The sequence below is a fragment of the Vicugna pacos genome, chromosome 3 (genome assembly GCF_048564905.1).
Source record: "Vicugna pacos chromosome 3, VicPac4, whole genome shotgun sequence".
In the NCBI taxonomy this organism is placed as follows: domain Eukaryota; kingdom Metazoa; phylum Chordata; class Mammalia; order Artiodactyla; family Camelidae; genus Vicugna; species Vicugna pacos.
In genome coordinates this window covers 38,146,719-38,169,766 of record NC_132989.1, presented here as the reverse complement: position 1 = coordinate 38,169,766, position 23,048 = coordinate 38,146,719, and positions in this window count along the sequence as shown.

The window sequence follows — 23,048 nt, the reverse complement described above, 5'->3', positions numbered from 1 at the left end:
AGCAGATTTTAAAGTATTGTTTTCCTTTACCTCACCTTGGGTCCACACTGTTTTCTCAGCTCTGATTGTTGTTCCTGAATTTGTTCATGAGTGTGTTTTGAATTTTCTCCAGCTTTCTTCTGCTTTTCCCCTTAATATATGCACTTAGCTTTTGTAAATGCTTTGGTTCTTTGGGAACAACTCACTGTTCCTCTGCCCGCCTTGCTCACAGCTGACTCGGTCCTAACAAGCAGCTGGGATATGTTTGCTAAGGTGCTGTCATCCTCTGCTTTGCCCAGCCCTGTGACATACTGTGACAGGACTATCCTCTTGGGGTCTGATGGGAGGGCACACTGACCATGCAGGTGATGATGTTTAAAGGTGATGATGAGTGTGTCACCTGTGTGAGGTCATTGGTCTCCTGAATTTTCGCACTATGTCATTTTTATGTCCTTGGAACACCTGCATTCCCAGGAGAATTTTATCCCAATGGATAAAAAAACTGCTAATAAGATTATGGTCATAGTGACACTAAGTAATATAAAATAGCAAAAAGTTAGTCTACTGTCCATTCCTCCTATGCTTATTCCCCCAAACCTGAGGCTTTGACTCATGGCAGTGTTAGACCAAAATGTACCTTCTCCTCACATCCAAGTTTTGGACATCAGGGCAGCTCTGGGCCCCACAGACACTCTTAATCAATGGTTCTTAAATTTTAGGGGGTTATGAATCCCGTTGAGAATCTAATGAAAGATATATACTCTCTAGGGGAAATGAATTTCAGCACATAGAACATTTTAGAAATAATTTTGATGTCTTCATAGAGTGCCCTGTAGTTCATCTCAGAGTCCTCTGAGGACGACTGACCTTTGTTATTTGATTACCATACTAAGCAGTGTGTGATATGTGTTACCTGTCTCATCCCCTTTAATTCCCACAATGACCTGATGAGATAGGTTCTATGTTATGCTCATTCAATAAGATGAGGAAATGGAGGCAGAGAGAGATGCTGAGTTGCTAGGTGATGCAGGAAGTAAGTGGAGGAGCTGGGACTAGAACCTAGGCAATCTGGCACCAGTCCAGTTTGAGAACCCTTGGTTTGGAGAATTTTATTTGGTTCTAGGCTGAATTCTGATCTGAAGGCGCATCAGGTGTATTGGACAATTGTGGGGGTTCTGAATCACCAAGGGACTCAAGGGTGAGATCCATAGATAAGCAGCTTTTGACATCACCTGAGTGCTTGTTAGCAGTGCAAGCACTCGGTTCTCACCTCAGAGCTATACAGCTTTATTAAGGTCCTCCAGGAGATGTGTATGCACATTAAAGTTTAAGACAAATGGGCTTAGGCCATGTAACATTAGCAACTTTGACCCCCTCTGAAACCATTTTGAGCTTAAAATTAAGTTTTTGGTAGCTTTGGGGAATATTGCTGATGGTTTCTAGTGATCTGACTGATAGTGATGGCATGGTTGTGGGGAAGGTGGTGTAGAGAGAGGTGGAGTCAGCAGTCAATGAGTGTAAGTGAGAACAACATATTGGTACCCAGTAGGTCCCCCTTCTCTAAGGTGACTCTAAGATCTATTTAGAATGTTCTTTTAAAATGATAACATTCTAGAATTGAGAAACAAACTTATAAAAAATGCCATTCTCATTTGTTAGCTGCGTGCCTTCCAGCAGCCCAGGATGCTTCGGATTCTGGGTAGTATGAGGCTATGGATAGCCATCAAAGCTTCAAAAAGGAAAGCTTTAATCTCTCCTAAATATTTCCTGCGAGGCACCATTGCCGTGGTAGGTCTTTAAGAACCAGTGGGGATGTGTCACACCTGGTGAGCAGATGTCCTCTGAGCTGATTGCCTGCTGTGCCCATTCCTGACACCCTTACTTTATGACCTGGTTTCTGACCTCAAATGGCTATGCTCTCAGATCCCCACTTTGCCTTGGTGCCAGTGCCTCCACTGGACTCAACTGCCTCTTGGATCATTACCATCTTTGGTGGGTTTTGCAAATAACCCCTTTCTTGTTTTTGAACTCTAGGAAGTTGAACTTCCTATGGCTAAATGATGGTATATCCCTAAGCTGGAGCTTTTTACCAAGCAGTAGTTCTTACACCCACATCTCTCCTCATGTAGGACCCTCTTTTCTCATTGAGAGTAGTCAGTATGATAAATTCATAAGATCACAGGAAAGGACATTTTTAAATCCTTTTAGATACATTCTGGAATGTAAGAACATCCAGTGGAAAAGTGATATAAAATGAATGAAATGTCCTCAGAGACATGTTTTTCTGTGAGAACCTGAGACCAGCAATGATTTTGTAGTTAATTTAATAGGTTCTGGGGTAGATATTGGACTTTGATAGTGATGAATGAAGAGATTATTATTTGAATGTGAAGAAAGCTGCGTGCGCTTTTCTATCTCTGAGCAGGGAGTGTGAAATCTATTTAGAGATATAACCAGGAGCCTAAAAAGTGAAGTCTGTTAAAACAAGTGGAAAAAAAAAGGTACTGCTAATAATTTTGATACCTGTATCAAGAGTGCTCTGTAAAAGTGGTGCTAAAAATTCCCCTTTTAAGAAAAACTTATTTCATTATATTTTAAAGTTCAGTACTACTTCTTCAACCAATAAAACTAGAGAACAAAATGTTTCAGAATGTTTAATATAGGAGCTACATTTGAGTTAACTAAACACACACACACACACAAGATTAAAATTATAGACCGTTATATAATTACCCCTGAGGCATACTGATATTTGACATGAGATTATTATCTCCTAAAATGCAAGGCATGCACACTTTAGACCAATACAGATATCATTTAATATGATATCCTGAGAACTCTGCTTTTCCTTTAGTCACTCATTTGAAACAAGTGATGACCCAAAGAGTAAACAATGTGTCAACTCATCAGCTGGGGGAATATTTCAGTGTGAGATGTGGAAACATTAAGGTCTCTTGATGTGTCAATTAATTTTTTTTATTAATTAACCAGTGTTCAGAAATTGGCGTAAATGGCTACTTGCCACAGGAATAGAGAAACTCGAACAAACCTTGGAAATGTCAACGTGCCAACTGCCTTGAAAAAGTTGTTCAATGGAAGATCTTTTTATAATTGAAGTACAGTTGATGTCTAATACTATATGTTACAGGTGTGCAATATAGTGATTCACAATTTTTAAAGCTTGTAACCATTTATAGCTATTATAAATTATTGGCTATATCAATGAGATATCTTATATTGTGATTACTTACAGTACCTGAGAATGTTTCTTCATTGGGAAATACCTAGCATAACCAAAATAAATTTAATTAATTCATACGCCACTTAGTTCCAAAGAAGAGTCAAGCCACTGTAGATGTTGCTTTCCTAAAATTTAGGGTAATTCAAGGTTGCCTAAGGAGACAATGTGTATCAACTGTGGAATCATCTACGTGTCATCTGCTGATATTTCACAGGCGATCACCAAATCCTTCGGAATGCTACAAACAACATTCTTCCCCCAAGGGAAAGAAGTCCAGACTGTAGTTCAACATTTCTTGGCAGTTGTGAAAAATATAATCATGGAAGTTGTCAGGCACCTTAATGAAAGCTCCCTGAGTGACTCTTTTACATATGCAACTTATCTTCAGTGGCATCATTTGTGAGGAAAGGTTAAGGTAAATAAGTTGGCCTTTCTTTATACTATTAATTAAAAAGAAAGAAGAGTTTGCCAGTGTCTCACATAAAGTGCTTATTTAGATTATTTGTTGTTTTTGCTTGTACCTCAGACTGTAGGCAATAGCCACAGTGCAGGGAGACCCTTTCCTTGATCCCTTTTGATCCCTGAGATGCCTCCATTTACGTAGTGAAGGGTCTGACAAGTACTGATTGCAACTCTGCTTGTATTTTGGGGTGTTTGTCTCAAGTAGCACAAAAGCATTTATTCTGGTGATATTCTGAAGGGAACGTTATGAAAACAAACCCTCTAATGTTACTCATGCTTATCTGTCAGCAGCCTTGAAAATTGAGAAAAATGAGCTTGGAAAGAAAGCAATGGGAGAAGCTGGAGCAGGTGATTGGGGAGCAGGAACAAGGGAATGATAAAACATCAACACGTCAGAGTGATGGAAGGGCAGTGGCATTTTAATGGAAGAGTCTGAGAAAAGGAGAAATTAGAGAAACAAAGATAAATGGACAGAAAAAGAAATATTTGTCAACTTTTTCATCAGGATTTAAACTTTAAAAAAGTATTTCTCTCTTCTTTTTGAGTTCACGTTTGTTTCTATGTACCCGGCACTGTGCTAAATGCTTTATTTTGAATATTATTATTACAGTGTACTATTTTAACCCTGTGAGGAGACTATTAGTGTTTAAGTGTGTTTAATAATTTTGAAATGTGTGAGCCCTCGAGTTTGATTGTCTAGAGCTGGAATCCCTGAAGTGCCACTTACTGGTTCTTTGATCTCAGGGATGGTAACCTTTTTGTACCCCAGTTTCTTCATTTGCAAAATGGTGACAGTGGTAGTATATATCTCATAAGGTTACGGTGAGGATTAGAAGGTTACTATATACAAAGCATTTAGAACACAGTATACATGTGGAAGCACTCAATAACAGTTGGCCATTGTTATTTTTATTAATATTCCAATGAGATGGTTGAGCATCAGAAAAATCAAGGCACATTCTTAAGTGAATCTCAATTTGTTTCAGACCTAGGTGAATCTGACCTAAGCACCCATGCTTTTTTTTTTTAAATTTTTACTGATTTATAATCATTTTACAATGCTATGTCAAATTCCAGTGTAGAGCACAATTTTTCAGTTATACATGAACATATATATGTGTGTGTGTGTGTGTGTGTGTATATGTGTGTGTGTGTATATATATATATATATATATAAATTAAGCACCCATGCTTTTAATCTACCCCATAAGGAGACAGAAGAGCTAGTTTTTTACTCCAACATTAACTGACTCTTTTATAAGTTACTTCAACTCTTTGATTTTGCTTGGATTCACCCCTATAGCAGATCTTAGGACAAGGGCTTGATGAATGGTTCCCAGGGAATATGGCTTTTCTTGATGTGTGTATTAACTGTTAATTAACTACTGTAGCCAAATCTGATAAATTGGGAAGAGGGGGACATAGAAGGAGGGAAGCCAAGCTAACAATGCCATTTTAAGAAAATAGCTGTACATAACTGGGGCTCAGTGCTACCAGGGCTTCCTGGAGATGTACAGAATGTGCCTCCAAATCGTCCATCAGGGACAGGAAAGGTGAGTGTTTATTTATCAGTTCCTGTCCTCTGTTAATCAAGGGTTGCTCTAGGGGTGTTCACTTTCTTCTTACAGTTTGCACATGACCCATCACAGCCTAGAATCTCAGTGGACAGAGAAGCTTGGGGCAGAAAGCAAGGGATGGGCGGCACAGCTGAGGTGTGTCACTTTGTGGAAGGTTATATCCATGGCGCAGCTGGTTGCCACAGCCATTTGAGCAAAGTGTTGGGCCAAGGGGTTGGAAAGGTGTTTGACATACTCTCTCTACTTCAGTACACACATTGATCACATAAGGTATTTGCTTCACATTTGTGTAGGTAAATGTTCTGTCATTAGCACTGAGTTGTTGAGGAGGTTCAATGAGATGTGTGTGAAAGTGCTCTGAAAAATATAAATCATGTAGAGTATAGCACTACACATGCTATATGGAGATCTCCAAAGCTGAAGGTCAAAGAGCGGTTGAACAATTTTTTTAACCCATCAGTCTGTAGGTACTTTTGAAATCAACACCGCTATCATCTCACTATTATCGTGTAAGTCGTGAACCTTCATGACTTCTTGCTGTGTGCCATCAGTTTTGACGTTCCAACCAAATTTTGGGTAAGGGTTTATTCTCTTTCTTCAAAGTGATTACAGCACAGAGAAATCTGGGTTTTCAGTGGAAAAAAATCACCTTAAGACCTCAACAGGGCATACTTGACTGAATTCCAAACTGAGTGTTGATGTGACCCTGTGGATCGGAAAGTCCAAGTGGTTCACCTGCCCTGTGCCCAGTCATTTGGCTTCCTGCTCTCTTGGACACTTAGCCCTGTAATATTCTAAGGTAAAAATGAAATAGAAGGGAATAAAATTCATGCTGAGTAGGTTCAAATTGGAACCAGTTTGCCACTTTCTGCCTTTAGTGGAAGCCGATCTGTGTTCTACTTTCAGAACTAAATACAGTTATGAGATGTTGAATTTTCAGTGTTGTCTTTCTCCTTTGTAGTTGAATCCTCACTCCTGCCCTTACCCACTGTGGGATGTTGGTCACATCATTTAACCTCTTTCGGCTTTAATTTTCACCGCAAAATTGAGATAATGTTAATATTAAATCCCATGAACTATGATGAGGATGACTTCAATGTGTTTGGAAGAGTTCCTGGAGCATTCTAATTCATGTTAGCTGTTCATATTATTGTTATTATCATTATTGGTTTTGACAAACATCTATAGCTTTATTTTTTGAGTGTTTAAATGTAATGGTTGTTTCTATTAATTCAATTTAATGATGAGCTGCTCTAATAACATTTTATATGAAATATAAAGGCTCTTAGAATCATCTTGATGTCCTGACTGAGAGATGAGTTTAAATGCTTTTGACCCTCTGAGGTGCCCTCTGACATCAGGAAAGCACACAGCCTTTCTAAAGTTGATTTTCTAAACAGAAAATTGATAGCCCTGTCCATAACTGATATAGAAACAATTTGAGAATGTCAAGGAACTCAGAAAGAGTAATGATTTTGGTGATGATGCTGAGTACTGATGGAGGTTGCTTTCCCCGCAGAGAGCTCCATGTGCCTTGTGGTCCTGTTGCATGTCCTTCACATGCACCTGTGAAGGAGATTTGGGCTCACACCGTGTCTGTGTAGCAGACCTCTGTCTCACAGATTTATAGAAAAGAATGTAAGTGTAGCCCAGTGTAATAGAGTCTGACTCCATTTTTTTTTTTTTTTTTGATGTTTGCTGGCATCCTAAGCCTCATCCCTCCCCGCTCCTCTTCTGCCCCACTTCTGGGAAATCTGATAAGAAAGTCTGAGTGCTTCCACCTTTGATGTTGGTGGGAAGTTCAAACCACACAAGCCGCTGCCTGGGCACAGAGGCCCTCATGCCATCCTCACCCTCTTACCACCATAAAAACCTCCACGCCATTCTTCCTCAGCTCTTGCAAGCCATTTTCAGACCAGCTTGAGGAGAATGCCCTGCCTTCCCCACAAAGCCTCATCATGTAGGTAGTAAACCTTTCATATACCCTTTTCCTGTGGGTGATCAGTCTTGACATTCTAACCACATTTGAGGTGGGGGTGGGGGGGATCTACTTTGTTTCTCCAGAGTGGTTCCAACACTCAGATACTGTCTTGTACTTATAGGGACCCGGGTTCCTTGGAGAAGTGAGTCCAGGTCCAGGACAAGGACAATACAAGGTAAGTCTGGGATATTTTGTCATGCATGCCCTAAAGCAAGGAAGTGCTCCAAGACTAGTGGGGTCATGTCAAAAGAATTACAGAAGCCTGGAGGAAGGGGCTTCTACTTGTCAAAATGGGACAATTTGAGCATTGAAAAGAGTAATGATGGTAATAGATTATATCACATTGAATATAAATCTATCATGATAGAAGAGGGCAAGGAGGAGGGAGAGAAGAAATAAAGAGGGAAGCTCTTTTTCAAGAACATTATTCACTAACAAATGTAGAAAAAGGAGAGAATTTTTTTTAAAATCACCATTTTGCAGATGAATATGTCAAACAAAGCATCAAAGAATACTAAAATTTTTGAGTGAAATGTTGGGCTAACAAGATATTCACATGAGATCAAAATATTATCCCATGGGTTATATGGTTTAATTGCCAAGGAAAATTAATCTTTCAATTAGATATGTGATACAGTAGGAGGTATACAGCATTGTCTCTGTGCTGTGCCAAAACATTTGACCTGATTCTAGTGGTGAAGAACAATTAAATACAGGATGTGGGACATGATACAGGACAACTGTCCTGAATTTTTCAATATTATGAAAACAGAAACAGAAACAGAAAGACTGCTCTTCTGGAAGAGATGAAAGAAATTAAAAAGACACAACCAAATGCGATGTGAACCTTGATTTGGTCCTAGGCTGAAAAAGTAAAACAATTTTAAAAGACAATTTTGGTCAATTGAGGAAATCTGAAGATAGGTATATGAAAGTGACACTGTGGTTATATAGGAGTACACTCATTCTTGGAAGATGTGTGATATTTAGGGATGAACTGTCATGGTGTCTGTAAAACATACAAGAATGACAAAATGTTAATATTTTGATGAATCTAGATGAATGGTATTTATCATTCTCTTCTTTCAACATTTTTGTAGGTTTTAAAATTTTTAAATAAAAAACTTCAGGTTAAAAAAAAAATTTCAGGTTAAAAGCCCAAGTGAACAGCAATAGGAACAAAAGAATTTCAGAGGAGTGCTAAGACCACCACAATTCCTGTTACTTCCTCTGAAAGCTTAGTAGATTTGAACAGAGTGTAATGTTTGTACGTGGAAATTATTCTCAATGTAGAAAATAAATAGCAATTATTACTATGTTAAAACACCTGCATGGCAACACATGTTCATAAATCAACGCTATAGTCCCCTATCTAGAGCATCTATTTGAATCACTTCGCTCCGAAAGCAGAGTAAATATGTGCTCTCCGCCAACAAGGACAAATTGACAGCTGACTTGGAGATCAAAAGATTTATGGTTGCTGCAAATCCCCTTATTGTGGGACCTCGTTAATACCAGATTTGATCTGAGAGCATCATACTTGAACTGCAAATGAACCCTGACTTCTGTGATTGGAGAGCCACTGGCAAGACTCACCTGTGATTAACATCTCTCTGCTCGAATAAGGATGACTGCTTGAGGATGACATTTCCAACTTGTTCCACTGGTGTTATTATGTCTGAAAACAGCAGTAATTCCTCATCCTGCTCCTGGGCCCCGAAAAAAATAATTGGCTTGCTCATTATCTTTTAGGAGCCTGGAGGAATTTATCCTATTAAGATGGTGGGCAAATGAGTAGTTACTCAGCTCTCTCTGACTTTGTAATGCCTTCTCACAACTTGTTATTGTGCTGCCCTTTGCTGAATCTTTTTCCCTTTCTATAGTACCTTTTTTTTTTAAAGATGACAACTTCTTTTTCTTTTCCTCTGCTGAAAGACTCTGTATGCTGAGAGATTGCCAGTCAGTGTAGTATTATGAACTCAGGGTACAATGCAATTGTAAGAGAATTTTCCAGCATTACATATTCCATCCTCAGCAGATGTGAGATATAACTATCATAATCATACTGCATGTTTTTTCACATTTGTAACAGCATTTTTTGTTACCTTTTTGTTTTCTTAAATGTTCCTCGGATTTCAGTTTTTGTTTTACCACAAATCTTTTCTCCATGGTAGAGAACACAGATTGCATAAAAATGAAAAACCTTGGGCCAGTTTAATGGATACACTGAATTTAAGGAATATGAGTTTTGGTAAAAGTGAAACTTCCTTATAAAATAACTATTTGTCTCTGGAAACTGGAAACTTCCTGTTGAATGCATACTTTCAAAACGAAAACAGATTATCATCTCAGTATCATATGAGTGTTTCCAGATATCTAAAAGAGAAAAGCCTGCAATCAGATTCAGATGACACAAGTTTGAATTTTGATGTTGCCACCAGCTCTGTGTGTAGCCTTTGAACAATCTGTCAGGCTTTTTTGAACTAGTTTTGTGAAATGGGTACAATAATCACCAGTACACATGGATATTGTGAGGTTAAATCATTATCATGATGACATCTGTCAGTGAGCCTGGAAGTATTAGGTATCCAATACATGTTGGCTGAATTTGAATCTACTGAGAATCCCTAACATCCAAGCAGTTTAATATGGAAAGGACATTCACACCCTGACAAACTAGCTAAATAACTCATTTGACGTTTACCTAACAGGAAGTCTGGAGGTAGGTGCTGCTGTTCTTGGTTCAAGGGTTCAATAATATCAGGGTCCAGCAGCAACGCTCTAGGTCACCTGGCCTTCCCTGAATAGTCATCACAAGATGACGGCCACATCTCCCATCATCAAATCTGTGATTGTGGCAAGAAGAGGATCAGTGGCTCATGTTTGTCCCTTTGATCGTGAAACAAAGATTTTCCAGAAGCCCAGGTCAACTTCTGCTTCCACTTCTCTGGCCAGGACTGCATCACGTGTCCTGCTCTGGGTGGGATGGAAACTGGAAAGGGAGAGCTTAGCTTTCCGAGCCTCTGCTGTAGCACGGAGCAAGGGAGGAGAGGGAAACAGGACTGGCATTAACCCTGAGCAGCAGGCACTATTTCTTTGTTATCTGAGGCACTGGCGGGGCATTTGAAGAGCTTGGGCTTTAGATGGTCTTGATCGGCTTTGCCAGTTACCACCTGGTGACCTTGAAAGTTTACTTGATATCTCTGAACCTCAGCTTCCTTATTTACATTAAAAGGTTAATAATAATCATCTTTCAGGGTTGTTTTAAAGATTATAATATATAATATACATAGTGGACACTGGATATATCCCAACTGTTGCACAGGACATGCTTATACTAAAATAATATCCATTGTTTATCTGTAATTTTAATTGATTAGTTAAATGGAGTACTGGGGATTGAACCCAGGACCTCGTGCATGCTAACTAAGCAGGCACTCTACCACTGAGCTATACCCACCCTCCTGAACCTGAAATTTAACTGGACATCCTGTGTATTTATTTGCTGAATCTGGCAACCTTGCCATAAGCAGATCTTAAAAGCTGCTTAGATCAGTTACAGGATCCTGCTATGTCCTCCAGAGTCCAAAGAGAAAGCAAGGCCCCTGAGATGTCATGATTTTGTGTTTCTCTCTTGTCCCCAAGAACAAATTGTTCTTCCTTCCTGGATCAAAGGGTGGCAGAAATAATACCTTCTGTAGGTAGTTATCCCATTAGCTAATGAATAATGAATTCTTTGCAATAATCGGTTTTATTTTTTTGTGAACATCTAGATAGTGAAATGACCTGGAGGATAGGGGTAGGGAGACACAAAGTTTCTGCTACAGAAAATTATACAAGATTTCAGGCACTAGAACTGGATTTTTGACAGGGATCCACCACTAGTGTTGTAACTTTGTACGATGAGCTTATCCTTTGTATGTTTATTTTCTTTAATATATAATAGGCGTAGCAATTAACTCATAAAATTTTAGTGGGTATCAAATGAGGTCATTTATGTGAAAGCACACTATAAATATCAATTTTTATTAAGAGTTAGAAGCTAAAACTAGGATCAACCTCAAGGGAAGTATTTGTAAAACTAGGGCTAATTTTGGCATTTGATAATTTTCTAGGAATTTACCCACTTATCTTTCAAAATTTATTAATGTATAGTATCTAGCTATTCATCAATTGCTGATATTATAATTGTCTACCTAAAGAACTAGTAGAATCCAGCAACAATCTATTAGGACCAATATAAGAGTTTAGAAAAGTTGCTGAATACAATATCAACTTACAAAATCAAAAATGTTTCTGTATACTAGCAATCAGAAAACTCCAGAAAAATAATATTCCATTTGTAATTGCTATAAAACTAAAAGTATCTAAGAGTTAAAATAGTCTAGAATATGTAAAATGTTTATGAAGAAACTTGCCCAACTCTACTTTTCAAAAAGTTAAAATGATGACATTCATGCAAATATAAAATCAACATGTGTCAAAGACTTAAAACTAATTCATTAACAAGGGAGCCAATAAGGTGTTATGGGTAACTTCAAAGAGCACTTAAGAAGCCAGGGATTTATAGGCAATTTAACAGAGAAATATTAGGATTGCTAAATTAGTTATAAAACTAATGTCCCACAGGCAAACCATAAATCTTTGGTGTTACTGCTTCCATTAGACACAAAATTATTTGCATCTAGTGGACAAAATTCTAGAAGTTTACATGTAACCTCACTAAGTATGAGACCTATTAATAGTAAACAATGACATAAACTGAATACATTTTATAGCAATCCTTTTGTGGCCTTTGCCCCCACATGATATTCAAAGGATGTGCCACCCACCTTTTTTGGCCTTATTTCCAAGTTTCAAATCATTTTCCTGACACACTTTAAAATCTGAGTGAAGGACACGAAAGATGATATGAATAAATGGAGTGCTATTTCATGTTCTTGGATGGGATGAATTCATATTATTAAGATACAAGTTCTCTTTAATTCAGCAGATGAATGCAGTGCAATTTCCATTACAATTCCAGTTAGGTATTTTAGAGAAACTGCTAGATGTGCACTAAAATTCGTAGAGAGAAATAAAAGTTTATGGCTGTCTGTTGCTTAAAGTCATAAAGGTGAAGCACTTGCCCTGTCAGATACTAAGACATACTACAAGGCCAGAGTAATAAAAGCAATGTGCTATTGGTGTAAGACCACAGAAACAGCTAAGTGGAAGAAAATAATGCACTCAGAATGAGGCTCACATAACCATGCGACTTCAATAAACTTTAAAGGAATTACCACAAATCAGTAGAAACTGTTGAGTTGAAGTTTTTTTGGAAAATTATCTTACTGTATGGAGAAAAATTAAATTGGATCTCTACCTAAGCCTACATATAGTATGACCTCCAATGGATTAAAGATGTAAGTTGGAAGGGAAAAAACATACAGCTGATAGAAAAGAAGTTATGAGATAACCTTGCCGATCTAGGAATGGGGAAACACTTCAAAAAATTTCAAAAGGAAAAACAATAAAGCAAAAGATTGATAAATACAATCATATAAAAATTAAGGCTTTTCCCCCCTCAACACCCTGTGTAACTAAGATAGGAGTATTTCCTTCCATGTAAATGATGCCCCAATAAAGATAACAATGAAATATTGTGGGAATCTGCACTTTGGATTGATTTGTACTAGCAAGGTAGTTACTTGTATGTATATCTATGTAAAATCTGCAGATACAGACTCTTGGGGAAGACCCACTGGGAACCTGATGGAGATGGAAATGATGGAAAGAGACTGAGAAACAGCTCCTACTGCTCCACCCTATTGCAGCCCTCCCTCCCTGAGCAAGAAAGATTTTTCATGTACACAAACCAAGTAAGTTGGGGGAAGTATGCACCTTAAAGAATCCAGGAGATGAAATGACCTCTCCATAACTCTGGGAGACTTTCTACCTTCATTCTTTCGGCACATGTTCATGGCACTAACCCTGGTCCAGTCATTGTTGTAGTTGTGGGGAGAGAGCATCAAGCAAACCTGATCCACCCTCTCTACCTGAGCAGCTGTCACTCTGTCTCCAGCACCCTCGGGGAGACTTCAGGCAGGGAGAGGACCACAGGGGAAGATCCCCATGGTTGTGAAGTTAGGAAAGAAGAAATAATCTGTGGAAGCATCGACGCACTCAGGAAAACAAAGGCATTTCACTCATGAAGAATACTATGGGCCGAATTAGTAGACGACTAAATGGGAGTGGGTGGTTTCAGTGTCTGAAATTGGCAAGGGATTAATAATTAGCAGGGAATTTCTGTATACTGACAAGTCAGTTACTGCAGTGGGAAAATAGGTGAAGAATACGAACAAGCAATTTATAGAAAAGAAAACTCTCAGAACCAAGTACCCAAAGGCATGGTGAAGATAACAATCTGAGAAATTCAGCTTAGATTAACAATATTAAACTGGCAAAAATTAGAAGGCTGTAAAGTGCTGAGTGTTGTCAGGGAAGCACGTATGCAGAAAGCTTCACGGGGGAGTAGATTGGCACAGCCGTTCTGAGGAACAGCCTGGTGTGATGTAGGCAAAGTAAGTATATGTATATACTATGATGCAGCAACCCTGCTGCCAAGAATTTATCCCAAAGAAAATTTCAAACATGGAGTTTTTATAGCATGAAATATATGAAGATATTTATTGCAGTGATGGTTACAGTGGTGGGAGTTGGCGGCAGCTTGGGTGGAGTAAATAAGCAAGACTTATAGAATATAGACGATGGGTGATTAAGCAGCCTTAGGAGGAACCTATCTGATGTACACAGAGAAATAAGATTGGATCTTCAGAAGATAGTACTTAGACCAAAAAGTAAAAAGCCAAGTGAGATGTTCCTTATAAAGATTTACATAGTTTAAAATAAATGCCAATAAAATCACTCAACACGTTTTAAAGCACTTTAAAATAAAAAGAAATAAACACAACAGAATGATTACCTTGGAACAAATACATATTAAAATTAGAGAGCCTCATATGGACCAATGATTATAATGTGTCTTGAACTGAGAAGTATTACCCATTTTGCCTTGTTTATCTGATGAACAACTAATAAGATAAAATGAAACAGAGTGCATGGGAAGAACCTAAGCATTTGTGGTGATTGAAAAGGTATGTCCTGCTTACTCCTTGTCTCTGTTTAAATATACTGCCATGATCGCTTCTCGGGTGTGGCCCATCTGGGAGGCTGCCGTGGGCTGATTCAGGGTTTCACCTTCTTTAAGCTCACAGACCAGCAAGGAAAATCCAGAAAGAAGAAACACAGGCAAAATCAAAAGAGTTCTGGTCTCTACTTTTATGCATACTGTTAAAAATGCTGCAAAAGTTTTGAATATTGTCTTTGCTAGGAAGTACCCCAATGTGTCTGCATTTCCTCCCCTATTTATTTAGTGAATCGTTTTCATCTTTTATAACAGCTTATGCGTCTACAGTTTTCTAGTATGCATATCTCTTTGATGGTACATTGTTTTATCTTCATTACAACTCAACTGGAGATCCTGTCTTTTGCAGCTGAGAAAACAAAGACTTGAGAGACCAAATAACTTTCAAAATATCACATTTCTGGGAAGTGATGGAAACAGAACTGAACATCAGGTCTCCTGGCTTCAAACCACATGTTTTAATCTAATACTTCAGGCTGCTTTAATGCAAGGAACTCTTTATTTCTAACTGAATTTCAAATAATTGAAGAAAAATTAATGAAGTCCTTATAGAGCTTTTGATTGCTAAATATGTGGAAATTAACTAAGAATTATTTGGTGAAGAGTCAGTTGATATGACAACCAGGGAAAGGCAATTTTCAGGTGGAAGTGTGAAAAGCAGTGATAAATAATATCATTCCCTGGTCATCCACTATTTGGAAACTATAATGCATTTTATAATAAATTTTGAATTTCAAGGAATTTCAATTTATCCAAATATATTAAGCTATGACTTGAAAATATTCTATAGTGTCATCCCAGATGCAATTTCCAAACAAGAAATATTTATGGCATTAAACTTCTCAAAATCGGAAAATTTTTTAGGCATGTATGTAATTCAGTTTTGCAAAATAACAGGTATACAGAACTTACACTCTTGAAGAAAAAGCAACAAGCATCTGCTGTAAAGTGTCTGCTGGGTTTCCTCCAAGTGTCCCGTGAGAGATGAGACTGTCACCTCTCTCTCCTGAACCACACGATGTCTACAGCCTCCCAGTGCTCACTTGACACACAATTATCAGAGAGATCTGATTAGAGTTCTCTTACACACTCCTTCCACATTTGCTTTCAGAACGAAGACATAAATATTGCCTTGTCTAGCCCCATCTACCTTTCAAAACTAATTTCCAGCAGTTCTCCCCAACTCTAACCTTCAACTCAAGTAAATACACAGTCCTCCCACCTCCTCCAACTTGCTATGTTCCCTCTCATCACAGCCCTCTGCGTATGTGCTTTTTCTGACTGGAATGTTCTGTAATGCTCTTCAACTCCCTTCATTGGTTTAACTCTTATTCCTTCCTCAGACCTCAAGTCAGAAATCATTTCCTGAAGAAGTCTTCTGGGTCCACGTTTCAAGTCAAGTCCTGTTGATACCAGCTCTCGGAGAACCAGATCTCTCTCCTTCAGATCACTTATGCGGTTTGTAGTTAAACATTTATTAATGTGATCATTTGCTTAATTTTTGTCCTATCTCCCAACAAACTAAAAATCCCCAAAGAATTTGTTTCTTAACATGTTGTTTTAATTTTTTCTCATCATTTTCTCACCCTGTATCTAATGCCCTATTGTTTTTGGGCGGCGTTGGTCATTTATTTTGACTCTTCAGCACCTTTTTCTTTCTTGTATTTGGGGAATTCTTGACCTTCTGAGCCCAGGACCTTCCTTGCCAGCCATCATACTTTGCAGTCAAGCACAAACACATCCCAGGCTGTGACATCCAGCCTTCCAGAGACGCAGTCTAAAAGACTCTAGGAGTTGTCTCTGGTACCTGGAACCACCAGTGGAAACTGTGGTGTTGTGTCTTGTTGTGGCCTGGTGCTGGCAGAGTCTTGTGTCTTATTTTGGAGATTGTTCCTGGAAGAATGGGCATCAAGCTGGCTTCTGGGCCTTTCCCAGAGATTCGGAAACTTACATCCTTTTAATAAAATATTTTTCTACTTTAATGAACTAGAGCAATTTCTTTGGTTTTCAACTCAGGTAAGAACCTCAAAATGAATGAGTGAATAATGGAATCTCTTTGCTGCCAACCCAGATTGGATGTTTTATTGTTTAAGATGTTCTATGAAGTTATTGCAAAAGGGACTTGAATTATAGAAATGATCTGAGTGTTGTCTAGAGGCTTGTCAAGGCCCAGTATACTTCAGCTGTAGGAGGCTACAAAAATGTTCTTGGTTTCCTGTACATATATCCATTACCTTCCTAATATCTATTGCTAAAAATCTTCTGACAAGTAGTTTGGAGTTCTGTGTAACCAGTTTCAGAATAATTCAGCTCTTAATGCTTTCTCTTTGTTATTTTACTGTACATTGCTAAGTTGAAAGAAAAATGTTAGGTATTTTTGTGTCAGATTTGTGAGCACGTCATCCACTGTTCTATGCTTAGAGAAGATATTTCAAATTACACAAATTGAAAAAAAGATGTATATATGCCATGATTCTGTGAATCGTACAGAAAAGATTCTGTGAAGATACGTGTTTTATAAGATGAGAATAATCATGAATGCATATTTTTCTGGTAATGAACTTTGGAATCCTGGATGAAAGGTCTGGAAGAGCATGAAATATAGTAGAGCTTGCTTTTGTTAAATATGTTAATCCGGGTAACAGAAACAGTGACCTAACAGCTGAACTGGCCTTCCCTTGAACCACCTACCAATAGACCCACCTAACATTCACTTATAACAAAGACTTTCAAGCTCACATGTCACTGAGTCACAAAAATGTGAAACATAACTGCTGAAGACAATTGAGAGTCATGGAAACTGGGAACGAAAGGAGCATTCATGCTGTTAAAAAATAAACTGAAGCATATTAAAATTTTTGAGCTTATTTGAGCAAAATTGATTCAAATTGGGCAGTGCCAAACCAGAAATGGTTAGGAAAGATCCACCAATAAGAGCTTTGGGAGAAGCTTTTATAGAGAAAAGGCAGAAGCAAGGTAAGGAAATAATTTTTTTGGCATAGCCTAAAGCCTACCTGGTTGTTTGTGATTAGTTGTCCTTACTGTTTTGATTTGTAATCTTGAGCCAAGGAAGATGAAGGCCAGTCTTTGTTCTTAGTGATTTCAAATTAGAAGACTGGGAGAAAATTGAAAATGTTAGTTTGGAGAGTTGTAGCCAAATACTTGTGGAAACTAGAATTCAGGATCCAGTTTGGTTTACTGATACGTATTATAGCACCTCAAAGACAATGCACAGGACCAGAATCTGTATCTACAAGGCTGTGTAATAATTTTCTACTGAAACATAATTTTTTCTCTGTAACTACCCTCATTTCTATCAAAGATAATCATAGAACTAATTTGTTTACACAAGTCTAATCTTATTAAACTTGGCCCCATTAATTACATATGTGCAGCAAGAATAGTGATTGACTGTATCAGCGCTCTTAAAATATGCTTTGCTAGAACTTTTCACAGGAATCTTAGATTGGATTTTTAAAACTTCTCCAGGCTAAGAAGCCAGGCCAAGAATTCACCATCAGACTTCGCCTGTAATACCTATCAATTTGGATGAATTCCTCTCTTCTTCAGGTCCCCGAGATTTCCTAAGGTTCCTGGGCCAGCTACAAAGTGACTTTCTTAACTCACCTGATAAGGCTGCTGGGAACCCAGTAAGCAAGGTAACAGGCTAACTTTTTTCAAGGGACTTTTATTTGTTCCATATAGTCAAACTTAGTTCTGTAAAGTTGGTCACATCTGATTTTATGTATATTCTCAAGTATGACATTTCAGTCAAAGCCTTGCTGATATAACCAGTGTTTTCAATTGTGTCCTGTTACATGGAGAACAGATTATTATTGAACTTATGCAAATAACTATATTACCATGAAAATAAGAAAAGAGTTTCTGAGCGTTCTGAATTCTGAATTCTGGAGGGATCAGGTAGGAAGAAAGAGATAATTATTTCATCTTTGTTTACAAAGGTATATTTTACCAAATTGCTAATAGATTAAGAGAAAAAAGAAAAAGATTTCCTTAAATCTGGTAAAACAAAACATTAAAGAATTAACAATATTTCAAATAAAATCATAAAAATTATAATCATCCTCCTGAGTTCATTTAGTCCCATGTAGTTAAGTCTTAAGCTTGATCTTAGTTGATATTAATCTTTTGTTACCTGTTTTATAAAACCATCAGTTTCTCCATTAAAGTTCTGCAGATTCTTATCCAGTTCGGTGGTATGATCTGAAAGTTATCAGAAACTTACTAGAGTATTTTCCATGAGTCTCCTTGAAGATAAAATGCTTTTACAAGAATACTTTTACAAAAGCATCAGAGTAAGATAATAACTGTCTATAAATGGCAAAGGACTTTAAAATGGCCATAGTTAAAGATCTGAGAGTTCATTATAATGGAATTGACAAGGAAATCTGGTTATTTCTGTGACACACAATATTTTAAGATAATAACTAGGATAACAACTAATAACAGTAAACTAGGACATATCAGACTTCGAGGAATTTTATACAATTTCTGGAATACTTACATTAATAACATATATCCACATATTATAATCTAAAGGAGGTTTAGCATCACTTCCTGTTTCCCATGTGATTTAACATATCAAATAAATCTAATTAGTTTAATATCTCTCTTTTTATAAGGAGAGAGGACAAATCTTTTGAGATGTTCAGAGACCCTGTGGAAAATCCCAGAGTTTGTTCAAAGGCAAAAAGTCCTCATTTAGAATTTATTTTTTTGGAAATCAGTGAAAAAAAAATCCACTTAACCAAAGTGGCAATTAAAGACTTTGAAGGCAAATACAGAAAGTTACATAATTGTAAAACTTAAGCTCTTTTTATATTGAGTAGACTGGGTTTTCTTAAGTATTAAAAGACTTGATAAAGACAATACAAAGCACAAAAAGTAATTTTGCTGTAAATACAGAATCTTTGCTTTTTAGGTAGAGTACTTAAAAGGGAAAGAAAAACTTTTCACAGTCTTATTAAGAGAAGGCAAATATTCCAAAATAACTTTGTCCTTGTAGTAGATGAAAGAAAATTGTTTTACACTATTAATTAAAGCTTATTAAAAAAACCCTTATAATAAATTCATTTCATTTTAAGCCAGCTTGACTATACAAAGTAAAATTCTCCTTTTCTCTCCCCCTCACTCTCTCTTTCTCTACAACTTTCTATATCCATTTAGTTTGTCCTTTATTTTCCTCTTTTCATTATAAAACAACTAGTTATACTTTAGGACAAAACTACTTTCATTTCCCTTAACAAAAGTGCACCTCTGCAGCTCATAGCTTTTCTTAGCCAAAATACACCCTACTTACCCTGAGTAGAGATGTTTCCCTTATTATTTCTAGTAATTTTAATTATATTGATTAATTAGAATTTTTAACCCTTTTAATCCTTTATTCTTAACAAAAACTAAGAAGTAAGAATTGTGGATTGTCTGTTCCACAAGCATTCTGTGGATTGGCAGATTTAAATACATTTCATAGAAGTGTAACTGCTAGAAGTGTAATCTTCCTCATAGCAAATTTTTCAATGTACAATACATGTTTACTTATATACCCAATATCCTTAGTTTCTTTGTTATAAGAAGTCCAAAGTAGATAAACTTGTGTTCAGTAATTAATGTTGAAGTATTTTATCTTACTTGGAAATAATAGATATTCAATGAATATTCATCATTTAATTATCTCAGTATAACTTTAAGGTTTCAAATTACCAAAAAATTTTTGGAAATTATTTTTAAGCATAATTATTCTTGAAAAGTTTATTTACAAATGTTTATTTTGTTTACATCTATTTAATTTACTTGCTCTTAACAATTATGTTTAGATTAGCCATGAAAATGTCATGAGACATTAAACAGCTATTATCTTAAGTTATCTTTCTTGCTGACAAATTCTATGAGAGATAACATCAGCTTATTTGACTTTTATTAAACCTAGGTAGAATAAAAATATTATATTTATTGCTGATAACTCTAACAAAATGCCTGTTTAAATTAAACTAACAAACTTAAACTAGATTTATTAACTGAAGATTATCCTAGATCATATGAACTTGAAAAACATTTGGGTTAGTTTTTAAATTTTTTTAGAATATACTTAATTTATATAGTGCTTGTTTGTCTTTAAGTCTAATAAATAGAGGCCTTAACAAATTAATTTTGGCAATACTATCCGGAGATAGAAAAATGTCACACATTCATAATATACCTACATAGACATACATAAACATACATACAGATGCAGTCAGGTTTTATAGCTTTCATTTTAAAAGTTGAGTAATGAGATGGGTATAATGTCTACTGTAGCCACTGCTCCTGTCATCTCTCCAGGATGCTCTATAAAACATGTCCTGCTACTGTTGTCTGTACTGGCCTGCTGTGCCACCAGCATTCTGTCCTGGTTACCCATCTAGTCACCTTGACTCACCCTTGCCCTCTCAAGCTCTTTGTGGTCTTTTCTCTCTGCAAATCCAGGACTATGAGCTCTTCACCATCTTTCCTAAGAATCTCACATGCTCAGCCTTTTTTCTGGCCAATAGGAAATACTTACCTCTTGTGTGTCCTGCTCCCCACTTTTAGTGCTGGTAGTAGGGGAATCTACTGTAGAAGTCTTTACTCCTTAATGACATTGCTCTAGGCTTACTCGCCCTCTCCCATGAGAGGGCGGGTTTGGATAAATTGAAGTTCAAGCTTCAACTCTATCAGAGTCTTCCCTCCCTTTGGACACATAGACCCTGAAGGTGAGACTAATCTCACAAGTGAGGCCAGTAGATAGAAGTAAATCTCTTAGTAAGTGAACCCATCAGCTGCCCAATAATATCTCCATCTCAGCAGAGTCTTCCTGCCCTTTGCTTGTTTCAGTGTAGGCAGGAATACTTAGGATAACTGAATACACTGTGTACAGAGACATCCTGATGATGATAATCTGAGAGCAGAGTGTTATTACTTACAGGGTTTTATTAAGCATTGTTCACACCCAGGTGAGGGGTAAGTACTGTAGCAATCTAATGGAAAAAAAAATTACACAGTGGCAGAAGCCACCTTGAGTTTTCTCCCTGCATAATGAATTTCTCAGTGACTTCTCTAACTTCCCAGCGAGAACATTCAGTTCGTAAAAGTTATCAATATGAAAGAACTACTGAGGCACACTGTTGCTCCTTTTGTTCTGATAATAGAGACTCAGGCAAGCTCCTATGTAGCTTTCTTTTCCAATGTGAATGCTTTAAAAAAGAAAAGAAAAGAAGATGAATTGTAGCTTGCAGAGAACAGTCAGTTGGAGTGAAGGGTCCAGAGCTACTGCCGACTCAGGTTAAAGGAGGGAGAGTCGTGGTTCTGGTAAAGCACTGCCTTCAGCTCCATAGGTGGAAAGATGTGTGCCATTAAACAACTAGAATCAACCTCTCACACTGTGATAAAATGCTGTTGGTCCTCAAATCATGGGAAACAAGGGGGCTTTGCTTGTCCTAAGGGGACTTTCTTTTCAAAGCTGGGAAGGTCATAAAATAATTGCTAACACTTTTCTAACCTCTGGTCCCCTTCAAGGCGTGGAACTGAGGGTTGTTTTGCCTTGAATCATGATAAAATATAACGAGTGCTGGTTTCTCAGTCACCGTGTCACTTATGATGTCCAGTATTTTCCAGGTTCTGGTCCTTGATCATGGTGAACCTGACTTATGAGCTATATTGAATTTCCTTCTAAAAGCCAAAACAATATGTTGTAGACGGCTATGTTTGACTATTTTATGATGACTTCTACTTTCATCTCAAGAAAAATGACATTCATACTAAATGTCTCTTTTGTGCCTATTGAAACATCTTTATTCTTTTACAAGGTTTGCCTGGCTTTTATTGTCATGCTTTTTTATGAAGGCAGAGACATTGAATGAATGGCTATAGTTTCTACATTTAAATAATCTTTTTTAACCTCCTCATTTATATATATGGGTTTTTATAATGTGATGGTTTCTTTTTTTCTTTCTGCTGTGTCTCCTTGGCTTAGCTACATCCCCAGTTATTCAAACATGAATCTATGTATTGCTGTGAGGGGAATTTGCAGATGTAATTGAAATCCTTATTCAGTGGGCTTTAACTATGGGAGATCATCCAGGATAATCTAGGGACTGATTAAAGCAGTCGAAAAGACTTAGGAGCAAGGCTTATACTCCTCAGCCCTGATCCTCATTTTTTTTTTTTGACTGCTTTTTAACTGTGGGATGTGTGTGTGTGTGTGTGTGTGTGTGTGAGAGAGAGAGAGAGAGAGAGAGAGAGAGAGAGAAAGAGAAGAAAATAAATTGTGCTTATGTTTTAAATTTTTTTCTAGCTTTACTAAGATATAATTTTCAGGTTTCATCTATGTTATTGCAAGTAGCAAGATTTCCTCATTTTTAATGACTGGATAATATTCCATTGTGTATATTAAGAGAAGAGATAACAATTGGTAGCAAGGATGTGGAAAAAGGAGAACTCTTGTGCATTGTTGGTGGGAATATATATATACACCACATTTTCTTTATAGTCATCTGCTTGTGGGCTCTTAGGTTGTTTGTATGTCTTGGCTATTATGCACAATGCTGCAGCAAACATGGGGGTGCAGCTGTATCTTTGAGATCTTGA